Raw genomic sequence first — 12267 nt, 5'->3', positions numbered from 1 at the left:
TTCTGATTTTTCGGTAGGCAGATCCAACCTATATAATATGACAACATGACCTGGGATTACAGTGCAAGTAGAAGGTTTTAGGTAACATCTATGTGGACAACTGATCAACTGTAAAACAAATGACATTGTGATCTTGAGCTTTATGGTTCTCACTTTTCTTTCACCATTATCTTATCTGGTCTTCACAAAAATCTGTGAAGGGGACAGGTGAGAACCAGGCATCTTAGACTCGTGAAGGGGGCTGACTTTCCTGTGGATGTTCAGCGGCTAAGTGGCAGAGCCGGGAACTTGAATGCTCAGTGCTTTTCTACACCACAGTGTCAATAGCTGAGCTGGAAACATCTCTTTTATTGAGCATCTTTCAGTATAACTCTGCCTATCAGGAGGATGAGCAAAGTGTCTCTGGAAAGGCTTGGTCTCTGAACTGTTAATTATTCAAGGCAATATCCTCAGAAGAAGGATGCCGGATTCTGAGAATGCAGTTGTTGAAAATCCCCAAGAACCCCACAGCTACAGTTGTCCGGCCAATCAGGTTCTTTCCAGCCCAGAACTGTAGCCATTTGGCAACTTCTTCAAGAGTATATGACTGAGAATCAATGGTGTTGAGGTTCCTTCCATTATATCTCCTTCACTTTGCAGAGACTCAGGCATAATAAATGTGATGGAAATGCCTGCCAGATGAAAATTAGAACTGTTGGCCACTAACACACCTTTCCCCTTGGCTTCTGCCAATGTGAGAAGAGAGCTAGAAAGGGAGCAAAGAGTAAGTGACTCAGTTCAGATACAGCAAGGAACAAACTTGACGAAGTCTCTGCTTTTGTGCTTTCCCAGCTACCGGATCCTCTTTTGGCTTGGCTTGTATAAGACAGCTGTTTTAAACCCCTGGCCATTTTTAAGAGCCACTTAGAATCACCTTTTTATTAGTTCTCTTGGAATTTATTTCTTTGTTTTCACAAAATTAAAACATCCTCATTAAATCTTGAAGCTCTTTTCATCCTTTCATCTACCTAATCATACCTAGTCAACTGTCTATTCGTCTGTCCATCCAGCAAATCCAGGAAACTCACTCAGAAAGTCACTGTATCAGGTGCTGGCGGAGACCCAAAGATGAATGAAATACAGTCTTTCTATTAGTCAGGGTCCTAACTGAAAAATAGGGAGACCACTTCGACAATTTACAACAGAGGGAATTTAGTTTAAGAAATTGGTGGTAGAAGAGTTGGGAAGCCGAACAGGAGACGATGTGGCAATACAGAACTTAACAGCACTTGGATGACACTATTGCCCTTAGGCCGAGGACACAAAGAAGGATGAGATGTTATCAGAGCCCAAGGGTTGGAGTCATCAGGTGGAAGTGGAATTATGGTGGATGTGTTAGTGGGAATTGGAACCAGGGTAGATGTGTATAGTAAGGGCTGGAGCCATGGAGGAGTCACAGCTGCTGCAGAGATACAGCCTGAGGCAAAGAAGGATGGCGAGAAATTCCCTGGATTCTCCTTTCCTCATGCTTTCTACTTTCCTGACTGTACCTTCCTATTGGCTGAACCCAGCCAGAAGCCTGGGTGATGCAACCTGCAGGGGCCAATTTCCCTGTCCTCACTATGATACAGAATAGAGCAAAAGAAGGGCGAGGGATGGGTCTGAAGGTAAATGGGTTTTGTGCCAGGACAACTCAGTACTGTGGGTAGGGAAGGAGAATACAGGATCTAGTTCACTCAGATCCTAGTAAAATCTGATTTTAGAACATTTTCAGGAAGGAAATTGGAACTTTGGTAAAATAACCTAATGATCCTTTAAGGAATCCAGTAAAAGATTGGGTGCTCCTTCCAACTTGACTGCCCAACGGAAGGGCCAAGTACGATTAGGGAAATTTGGGTTGAGTGTAAATAGAGCACCGTGGTGCCTCTGGCCAGTAAATGGTTGTTGTGATGTTTGATCATCAGTAATCATTCCAGTCCTTAATGCACACCACACGCCAATCCAGTCAAGTCAGTCACGCTCTTTCACATCAGCTCGTCTCGGCTGGAGCTGTTCCCTCTTGCCTGAAGAGTCCTTGTCTCCCCTCTCTACTTAGAGAATTCACTCAATACCAGCTCGAATGTCACATCTCCTGGGAAGAGTCCCTCTGTCCTGCCTCTATGCTCCCCTACACTTCCTGCATATCTCCATTACAGACCTGGCACAATGTGAGCTGGTGGTTAGTTGTTTGTATGTAGGTCTCTTCCATGACTCAAGAATTCCTGGAGAATAGGGGCCACATCTTAATCACCACCCATCCACACACAGGCATAGCACAACAGTCTGGCACAAAGTAATCCACAAATATTAGTTGAGAGATTGAATGTGCTATCATTATACATACAAAAAAGCACATAGAGGGCTAAATAAAACATCTGAGGGCCTCCTACCCACCCCCCTCAGAGGTGATGGTTATCAGTTATTGTGGTGGCAGGGGTGAACTGACCAAGTGAATCTCCAACTCCAATTTCCCCATGCCTGAGACCCTTGAAATATACCTTTGGAAAGAAACTTCTAAAGGAGCTGTGTCTGACGGCTGTAAGCAGCTACTGGAACTTTCCTTTTGATGTTTTATAAATGTGTCTTCTCAGCCCAGCCCAGCGCGACATGACTAGGCAGAGCTCTTGGCTGTTTTGAACAACTCAGACAGCTTTTACAGCTCGATCACTTGGGTGAATTTTTAGATGTAGAAAACATCTTCCTCCTCCATATTTTATCCTTCTTTCTTTTCTTCTGCCAAGTGAGAGATCGCCTCTGCCCTGTACCTGGCCACATCTAGACCTTTGGGTTCTTGACCTGGTCCAGGAAAAAGCACCATCATTCTGTCTCTTTCAGGGCACCGAATCCTCTTTCTGACTCCGAGAACTTCTGAGCTTACTGACCAACTCTCAGGCTACTCCATGGCTCCAAGACCAAGGGGGCAGTGGGTCTGGATGGGAACCTCCTGTTGTTCACGTAAAATGTTAGTATTAACAAAGGTGAACACCCTTTCTTTTCAGAGTGCCAATCTTTTAATTTTCTTTTTCACATTTAACACTTCCCTGGACAGTTTTATAGACTAGAAGGAGATGCTGGTAGCCATCATCCCCTTTTTGATGAGTAAAATGAGGCCAGGATAGAAAAAAAAAATCACAGTCAGAGGCAGTGAGCAGAACCAGAAGTCAAGGTGGGAGTCCTGAGCCCCAGTGCTGGATGTCACCCAAGTCTGTGGAGGAGATGGAAACAGCTGGTGTGACCTCAGGTGCCATCAGATGAGGAGCTTGGACCCACACAGGGGACTGGTGAGGCCCCCTTACCTTGGCTGATGACAGAACAGGGACCTGGGGTCCTTCTGGGGCTCTGCACAGCCCCTCCTCTCACACCCACTTTCTCCTGCCTGCTGGGGAAAGATGGGAGATGAGCAGGGCAGCTAAGATTTTCATGGGGACCAATGGCCAAGATTTCTCTGAATCTTGTTTGTTTTTGTGGCTGTGGGCAAATTACATACTCTCTCTGAAAGTTGAATTTATTACCTGTACATGGAGAAAATGCCTGCCTTCAGCTGCTTTGAAGATTACACGAGATAGGGGTTTTAGCCCTGTGCCTGGCGCACAGCAGAGCATCTATGCCTATGACGGTTTTTATCATGCAGGCTCACATCCTCTTACTTGTCCCTGGCCTTGCCTTCAGTTTGAGGGCTAGCCTGTCTCTTGGTCACTCACTACTGGCTTCTCAGAGGACTGGGCCACTCCAGCCATAGAAGTCTCCTGCCCTGAGCCCACACCCACAGCCTTCCTCCACTACCTTTCCCAGCTCCTCTCCCCCTAGTTTCCGGGTCTGAGTTGCAGGGGGATCCCCTGGAAAGAGGTTAAGAGGTGAAAGTCTCAGGGGTGAAGAGCAGATGGATGGGCTCTGTGAATGACGGCATATGAGGGGGAAAAAGGCTGATCTAATCCAAAGGAAAGAGAGGCCCAGGGTTACTCTTTTGAAATGAATGAGTGTGTGGAGCATGGAGTGCGGGGGAGCTGTGAAGATGGTACACACTTCTGCCCAGCTCACTTGCAGATGAACAACAAGAAGCCCCAGCTGAGAATTAAGTCAGAGAAGGATCACAGAGGACTGAGCGGAGGGAGGACAGCCAGAGCCAATCTTCCTGCACAGCGTGAAGCACTGAGCCTGCCTCCAGGGCCTCTTTCCCCCTCCCACCCCAGCCCCATCATCTGCCAGTCAATTTTGCTCCTACTTGTGTTTTACAAGGGAATGTCTGGCTCGTGGTAGAATCCCAGGCACCAGCCCTCGATTTTTATCTCACATTGGGGGCTTCAAGGTGACCCAGTCACTCTCCCTTCATGCAACTTCCGGTGGGCCTCCTGGACTTAGCTGGGAGCCTTACTTTTCCCCCATTCCATCCTTGTGCCCTGTGCTATTTCTCCTCTTTGCTTTTGTTCCTGGTCTGGCTGGAGTTGAACTTTACTGCTGAGCAGGGCTGGCCTTCACTGCTGTCTGGAAAGATTGGATCTGGCTGATTGTGGACATTTCCAGACCATTTGATGAATGGGCCCCTGTAAAAGGGGGTGGCAAGTGGCTGGTGGGGAGGCCAGGGAGGAGACACTCTCCTTACGCTCACTGAAAATTTGGACCTTTCTGCAGATGTGGATTCTTCTCCTTTTTCTACCCCAATCCTCAGCTTTCCTTCCTCACTGTCACTGCCTCTTTGCCTCTACTTCCTCCAATGACTTGGTGGCTCTCAAATAACAAGTATCTTAGGGACACCTGCAGCTAGAGGAGATCTGGTTCTTAGTGGCTCTAGGGTATGCCCTGGCAGGTGACCCCCAAAGTTGGGGAGCTAGGATACCCCTGACCTGCTGCTTTGACCTGGGATGCCAGCCAGCGGCAGGAGAAATGGCAGGGTTGCCCCAGGAAGGGGTGGGGTGGGGCCACATACTGGCAAGGTGAGATATCATGCTCCAGGGAGCTGGCTCACTGTTTTGGGGGGACTGTCTGAGGATGGAGGTTTCAGAGGCTGCATCTCTTGTGGCAATGGAAATGGGTGGGGAAATCACAGGCTGGCCCATTCACGTGGCAGTGTCCACAGTTCCCCCACACTGCGCTGCTCAGATATACTAACATCCTCTGTCTTCTTAGGGTGCAACATATTTCACTGACATGGACTTTTGGCAAGCAGATTAGAACCTACCTATTGGCTACACCGCACTAGAAAGAGCCAAGTTTGTAAATTTATTAAAGATATTGGACCCCTTTCCCCACCACCCCTTTCCCCGCTATGCCCTCAAAATTTGTGCTGATCTAACCAGACACATGGCTCATGGGAAGCTTCCAGAGTTGAAATTCCACTGAAGTCCATCCAAGATTGAAAATCTGAGTCTGTGAGCAAGATCCTCCAATGAACTTGCATCTCATCTGATAATCTAGGAGCTCTGGGCCCATGAAGGAAGGCAGAGTGCAGTGGGGCAAGGGAGCAGATGCCTGTGGGCTCTCTTTGGCCTGGGCTGCTCTCACCAGGTCAGGGCTTAAGCCACATCTTGGGACACAGTGTGACCCTGCTGGCTTGCGAAGACCATGAACTAGACCTGTCTGTGGGGTGGGGCAGGTCTGAAGGAAAGAGCTGTGAGTAAGCACCTGAATGGTAGGGAGCGTGGCCCTGGGGAGCAGTCAGCATGCTTGACGGTGTGGGGCAGGGAGGGAACAGGTCTGATGCGAGGCATCCTGGCAGGTGGATTCAGCAGACAGACACAGAATCCAGCTCATGTGATTCTTAGAAGCCAGACAACCATGCGGCTGTCATCAAGTACACCTTGTTTCTTACAGCATTTATTTATTTATAACATTCTGTTATCTCAAAAGCAATCTCATGTGGCTTCACTGTGTAGATGTTACTGAAATCATTCTTGAGCTTTCAATCATCCATGTAAGATACATAAAATGAACAGTACACACTAGAACTGCAAAACTACTATAAATAGATACATTGCACCAGAAATCTACTCTTTGACACTTTTCCTTTTGATATAATTTCACACTTAACAGAAAAGTTGTTGTCTTTTTGCATTTGCTTTATTACGCTCTCAGGTGCTTTTGAAAGCAGGGAGCAGCATTGGAGCCATCAGGCCTGGGGAAGGGGTATCTGTCCTAGGGCGACATGCAACCACAGGCAAGGGGTCCCTGAGAGACAGGGAACCGAGTTGGTCAGCAGAGCAGCAGAAATGTGCAAAATGGGCCACCGAGGGAACTTTCCAGAGGGACAGGGTACTCAAAGCCCATTTTGGCCACCACTTGTTTTTTCATCTTCAGGAAACTGCTGAACCTCTCTGAGCCGTCATTTCCTCCTCGGTAAATGGAGCGATTAATGTCGACTTCAGCAGGTTTCTTGTGAGGATGTAATGAGCTGATGGGGGTAAAGTATCTTACAGGGCCTGGCACGTAGTTAGTGCTCAGTAAACAGTAGTTATGAATAAGCTTGATGATGATGATTAGCATAATAAAGAGGTTGAGATTGGAACCTGGCCCAGCTTCATGCAGCAGGTGGGGCCGGCCGGCTGGGCCTGCAGCAGCTGGGAGGGAGCACACGGACCTGCAACCCTGGCAGGACTCATGCTTCTCTGGGCATCGTGGCGTGACTGCTGGTGTGGGGAGGACCGCGTGAGAAATTCTTCTGCTTGAGAAACTAAGTTCCTCTGGTCTAACTCCAGGGGTTGAGGATCTTGGGTAAGGAAAGATGAAAACTGACAGCCACAGAATGCCCCTCCCCTGGCCCGAGGAAGGATGAATGGAATATTTGAGATGCTGGAAGCCCTCCTACATGGTAAGTTCAAAGAACAGAAAATATCTTGCTTCTCTGAGGTTTCCAAACAGACTTTGCAAAAAAATGTAATTAAGTTCCAAGTCCCTGGAAATCAATCATGCTCCCAGGAACTAATACCTTGGCTTGTTGATTAGAAGTGAGGGGAGCCAGGGGCAATTACTCTCTGATGAGGGAAATTCTTTGCATGGTGATCCAAGGGCAGGGAGCTAGGGGCTAGGGAGGGGTGGGGGCGGTGAGGCGGCCTCTGGGAGCCGTGTCTAATTACACGTGACCTGTTTCTGTGGGCTGAAGTTCTCCATTGGCTACAAAGTCCATCTTCCGATCTGCGCTTGAGTCTCAGGAGCTTCTCTTCATTTGTGGGGAAACTGAGTAGAAATCCCAGGGATCCCAGGGCTCACCGAGGCCATCAGTCACTGCTTAGTCCATTTCCCTACTGCCAGCTAGAGTGAGAGCAAGTGGGGACACAGGACAGCCTGCCACTTAGCCACACCTGCAGCGAGGCTCCTGGTATCCAGCCCTGCCCTGGGCACTGGGACTGGTACTTGCTCCCAGAACTTGACAAGATTTCCTTTGGAAGGAGGTAACACTGAACAGGAAGTCAAGAGTCTTGGGACCCAGCTAGAGTTCTGACTCCAACCAACCTGTGGAATGAAAGATTTGGTCAACGCAATCTGCAAGGTCCCCTCCCAGCCCAGACATCCTTCTCTCCGATTCTTTGCTGTGTGGGAGGGAATGGAGGGCAGTCTGGTGGCTGAGAGGCAGGGTGAATACGGAGAGAAAGCGAGGAGGTAGAGTACCAAGAGACAGGTTAGCTGCAGTAGGGATGATAGATGAAGGCTTGAGGACTGTGCACAGACTCAGAGAACAGTCTGCTGACAAAGCGATGCTGGCTCTGCAGCCGAGGATCCTGGAGGGCTGAGAGGGTGGTGAAGGGAACGGGAGTGAGTCAGCCCAGCACAGATTTCTCTCAAGCCAGATAACCAGTCCCAACCTGTTTCCCCCCCAGCCCCAGGTCTCTCCCAGCACCTCCCTGGCAGATCCCCCAGAATGCAGCGCGCGCTGAGGGGAGTGAAGGTGGAGAAAGGAGAGGAGCCGTAGGAAACCCTTATGAAGCATCTCTCTCTGTGTCCCTCCCTGGAGGTCTAGGGCAGCTCCCAGGGGTTACAGATCCAAAGTCCCCTAAGTGCCAGTGAGGGACCGGCAGCAGTGCCGCCTGAGGCCCAGAGGGGCTGAGGGTCAGAGGCCAGGCTGGGTGCAGCCTATAGGATATGGCTGAGCACCCAATGTAGGTGATGCATTTGCCCCATATCACTGCTGCCCCAAGGCCTTCTGCTCCCTAGGGCTTGGGAAGGAGGAGGGACCGACAGGGGTCCCAGAGGGTGTGTGTGAAAGCATCTGGAGATACTTCAAAACCCTTACCATAAAAATATAAAAAGAAAATTATTACCAACCTCTTCCAGCCTGGCCTCTGAGCCCTTGACTCTCCGCTGGGCTGGTTGGCCCCACCCCGCAGGCAGGAGCAGGCGGCAGCAGCTCCCACCTCTGGTAGTTCTCTTTCTGAGTTTCCCACAAAACTTTAGGCTAGACATTCTTCCTTTTACAGATCAAGCAACTGAGCTTGTCCTGCTGAAGCTACTGGCCCAGGAGAGTAGTTAAAAGCAGGCACTTTGGGATCACGAGGACTTTGGTTCAAGTCCCAGGTCACCTACTCATTAGCTGGGTGACTAAAAGCCACTTCTGTATAGGTGGAGATTCATTCCTTCATCTCTAAAATGGGCAAAAATAATATCTTCCTCATATAGCTTGTGAGGATTAAATAGAATCATCCATGTAAAGAGCTCAACATAGTACCTAGTTCATACGAAGCTGTTTCTACTACCACTATTATTATTACTACTACTGTTATTAAGTTCCTGGCAGAGCCAGACCTAGAATCTAGGTCACCTCACTCTAGCGTGTTATCCTGAAACTTCACCTTGACTTGATTAAGTTGTCTTGGGGTCGTTGGCCTGTTTGGGGTCAGAGGCAGGGGGATGGCTGAGATGAACTCTGGGATTTTGGGCCCCAGAGCAGCTCTCCTGGAGTCCGCACTCTCACTGTCCACCGTGGTGGATCTGCATCCCCTCTTCCACTCTGCCTCTTCTCAGACCCATATCTGAGTGAGCTGAAGGTCTTCTGACCTCCCCTTAACCAAGTGGCAGCTTCAGGAGTGGAGCCCCTGGCCCCGACACTTCCCTCCTGGCACACCTGGGCCACTCTCCTGACCCGGTGTTTGTGCTGTGCCATTGAAGTCTGTTTGCTTTCCCAGCTGCTAATGGCTAATTTTCTCTGAATCATAATTGCTTTACCCCATTAGGCAGGATAATTAAGATGGGATGGTGGGCCCATTTGCTCAGTACACAGAGGAGCTGACAGCTGTCCTGGGCTCTCCCCCAGTGCACGTCCACTCCTTCCTTTGGCCCCTCCCCTAAAACCTCTGTGATCCCCACCCTGAGGGCTTGGAAGAGCTGCAAACTGTCCACAACTCCTGAGGTCCTTCAGTCACAAGATGTTATTGAGCACTACGTGCAGGAGATCAGCCACCCAGTTTGCCGAGAGCAGGTTGTAACTAACATTTACTGGTATTAATTTACATCCATTGAATGCTTCCAGTGTGCCAGACCCTGTGCTGAACACATTATATAAATGATCTCATTTAATCCTAACAACAGTGCTACTGTTATTAACCCCAACTTATAGACGAGAAAACTGAAGCTATGAGCTGTTACATAAGTGCTCAAAATCACACCCAGTAGGAGACAGAGCTGGGATAAGAATTTGGGTAGTCTGCAGAACCAATGCTCTTAATCACCCCTCCCTGATCGGTGTGTGGAAAGGACAAAACTCCCAGTTTCCTTCTTTCTCACTCCCTTCTTCATTTTCCTGCATTGTAGTTTTATTTTTATAAACACCATCCAGGCAGCTTCTGCATTGCAGGGCATGGCGCTGAAATCTTGGTTGTTTTGCAATTAACAGAAGATTACAGATCCCCTAGGTCTCTGGTTATACCCTGAAGACAATTAAATGCAGAAAACTAAAAATGTTAAGGGAAAATAATCCTGCATTCTGAAACTAAATAGAAAGCATCAGAGGTATCTGTTGTTTTTGGATTATCCATGAGTGTGGATAATCAAGAGTTGGCTGTATTTTTATGCACAACTTAATCTGCAGTTTCTAAACAACTTCTGCGGTACAATTTTGGACAACAGATTAGTTTCAGATGAGGGACTCTTGCTCCTCCTTGAAAAGCATTCTTCATTTCAAATTGTCCTCGCTGGCAGCCATCAGGGTAAATAAGAAAGCAGAGAATTAAGCAGGGTAAATAAGAAACAAATCCTGGCTTTCAGTCGGCCCTCATTTTCCATCATAGATCTTGGTGCATCTTCCCCTTCAGGGGACTTCCGGAGCAGGGAGGAGGAGCTGGTCCAGCAGTATGGCCAGGCTTCAAGGCTTTGTGTGCAAGCTCTCCTTTCACCTTCCCAGTGGCTTCTGCTCCTTTGAGGAGCCCTCAGCCAATTCTGGAAGTGGGGTAGGCTCAGAGGGGCCCCTGAGCTTCTGGGATCAAACTGGAAGCTTCTTGTCTAGGCAGAGCACCCTGGTATGAGACCGCACAGCTACCTGCAGCAGTTTCCCTGTGCCCAGGCAGTCAGTGTGGAATAAGGATCTTTCCCCAGGGAACAAGAAAGTGGAAGGTGTGATGGGATCCACAACAAAGCAGACTGTTAGTGCTCCACAGACCTCATCTTAATCAATCTCCATCACAATGCCTGGAAGAGGGTGCATGTATTTCTACCCTATAGATGAGGACACTGAGGCTTGGGGAGGTTGCCCCTTAACTTCTTAAGGGAAGGAAAATTGTATCAGAAATATTATAGAACCATCTTCAAAAGGAAATGAAATGGGTTGCATCTCTTTGAAGAATTAAGTTACAGTTCTCTTTGTTTTGCGATAGTACAGAAGAGTCACAAGATTTTCGTTAAATAAGAAAACACAAAGAGGAGAGGTTGCTTTGGTGTAACTTGGCTGATAACCTCAATACCAGCACATCTACCCAGCTGGCATTCTGCCTTTGTGCCCATGTGAATTTGTTCTTTCATAATGAAAGCAAATGTGGATAGCACTTACTATGAGCCAGGAACCATTCTAAGGGATTTTGCTTCATCACTCACTTGCTTCATGACTTATTTAATCTCTACAACAAGCCTATAAAGTGGGTGCTTTTATCGTTTCCAATTTACAGATGAGGAATGCGAAGCACAGAATGGTTAAGTAATTTGTTCAAGGTCACACAGCAAGTGAAAGGCAGAAGTCAGATTTGAACTTGGGCAGCCCGATTAAGAGTCTGTGCTTTAACTACACCCACAGAGAATCTTCCACAGCTTTTTATGGCTCAGGGCACACATTTCTTGCTCTTCTTCGGTGGTGTGACCTTTCAGCTGTGATCTCTTGCTTGGCTCTCTGTGCCTCTGGGAATCATTCTATGTCTGTGTCCAGCATTTCTGTCTGGGGACAGCTCTTGCCTTGATAATGGAGCTCTGTAGCACAAGGGGCCCAGGGTTTTCCTACTCCCTGCATGGAGTCCAGTGCAGCACCTTGCTAGAAACCTGTATGTTTCTTCACTTGGAAAGAGCATTGCTTCTTTCTTCATTGCTTATTTGATAAATGTGTGCTGGCTGTGCATTCTGTGCTGGCACTGGGCTAGTGCTGGGAGGTGTGGACGCAACACAAAGTCTACCCAGGAACTCTCCTCTGCTCCACCCTCTACTCAGCTCCACCCTCACTGGGGTGGGGGTGGGGCAGAGACAACTGAAGATCCAGTGCAGCCTTGACGGGAAAAGCCTTGGCACCAGGTAGCCCAGGAAAGTGTGGGAAGGGGAGCAGCTGCAGACTTTGGCTGCAGTGAGGGGTTGTGTGTTGAGCCGTCCCCGGGCAGCAGGGGACTCCAGATAACTGTCCTCAGGTCTCTACAGCCTCAGCTCTGGACGGTGGGCTTCACACCTGAATTGTTTCTGGGTTCCCCACTGTGCCTAGCACAAGGTAAACCATTAGTAACTGCATTTTCGCCTGTGTGAAGCTGCCCCCTGGCCATCATTTGGTGCTGATTACAAGGTCGAGAGCTCAGTATTTCTCAGGGAGGCTGGGGCTTATCTCAGCCAGGGTCCCCCAAAGAAAATGAGTTCATTCCGGGTGGTTCCAATGACAAGACCTCAACGAAGGGAGGGTTTACAGAGGTAAGGGTAGGGTTAAGGGAATAAACAGGGGTTAGTGAGGTACCCAGGCTAGCCCTCAGGCTGGGAGGGAAGGGTGCTCCCAGAGGAACTATGTAAAGAGGGGCGCTCTGCAGGAACTACAGTCCTGCATGGTTAGAACCAGAAAGGAGCCAGAGACGTGGCCCTGAAGCCAGCAGG

The 12267-nt window shown here is 48.7% G+C and overlaps 1 protein-coding gene across 3 annotated transcripts in view; it reads left to right on the top strand.

Moving 5' to 3' along the window:
* Positions 1 to 6291: 6291 nt before the first annotated feature.
* The window catches only part of KCND3 (potassium voltage-gated channel subfamily D member 3), a 409555-nt gene continuing 403579 nt past the window's right edge, over positions 6292 to 12267 (top strand). For all 3 annotated transcript variants that reach the window (XM_032487334.1, XM_032487335.1, XM_032487336.1), the window contains exon 1: positions 6292 to 6820. The gene's annotated coding sequence lies outside the window, so the exon portion shown is untranslated. The remainder of the gene's footprint in view (positions 6821 to 12267) is intronic.

Source organism: Camelus ferus, chromosome 9 (assembly GCF_009834535.1).
Source record: "Camelus ferus isolate YT-003-E chromosome 9, BCGSAC_Cfer_1.0, whole genome shotgun sequence".
Lineage (NCBI taxonomy): Eukaryota > Metazoa > Chordata > Mammalia > Artiodactyla > Camelidae > Camelus > Camelus ferus.
The sequence above is the reverse complement of the archived record's forward strand: the minus strand, read 5'-3'. Positions and strand labels throughout refer to the sequence as shown.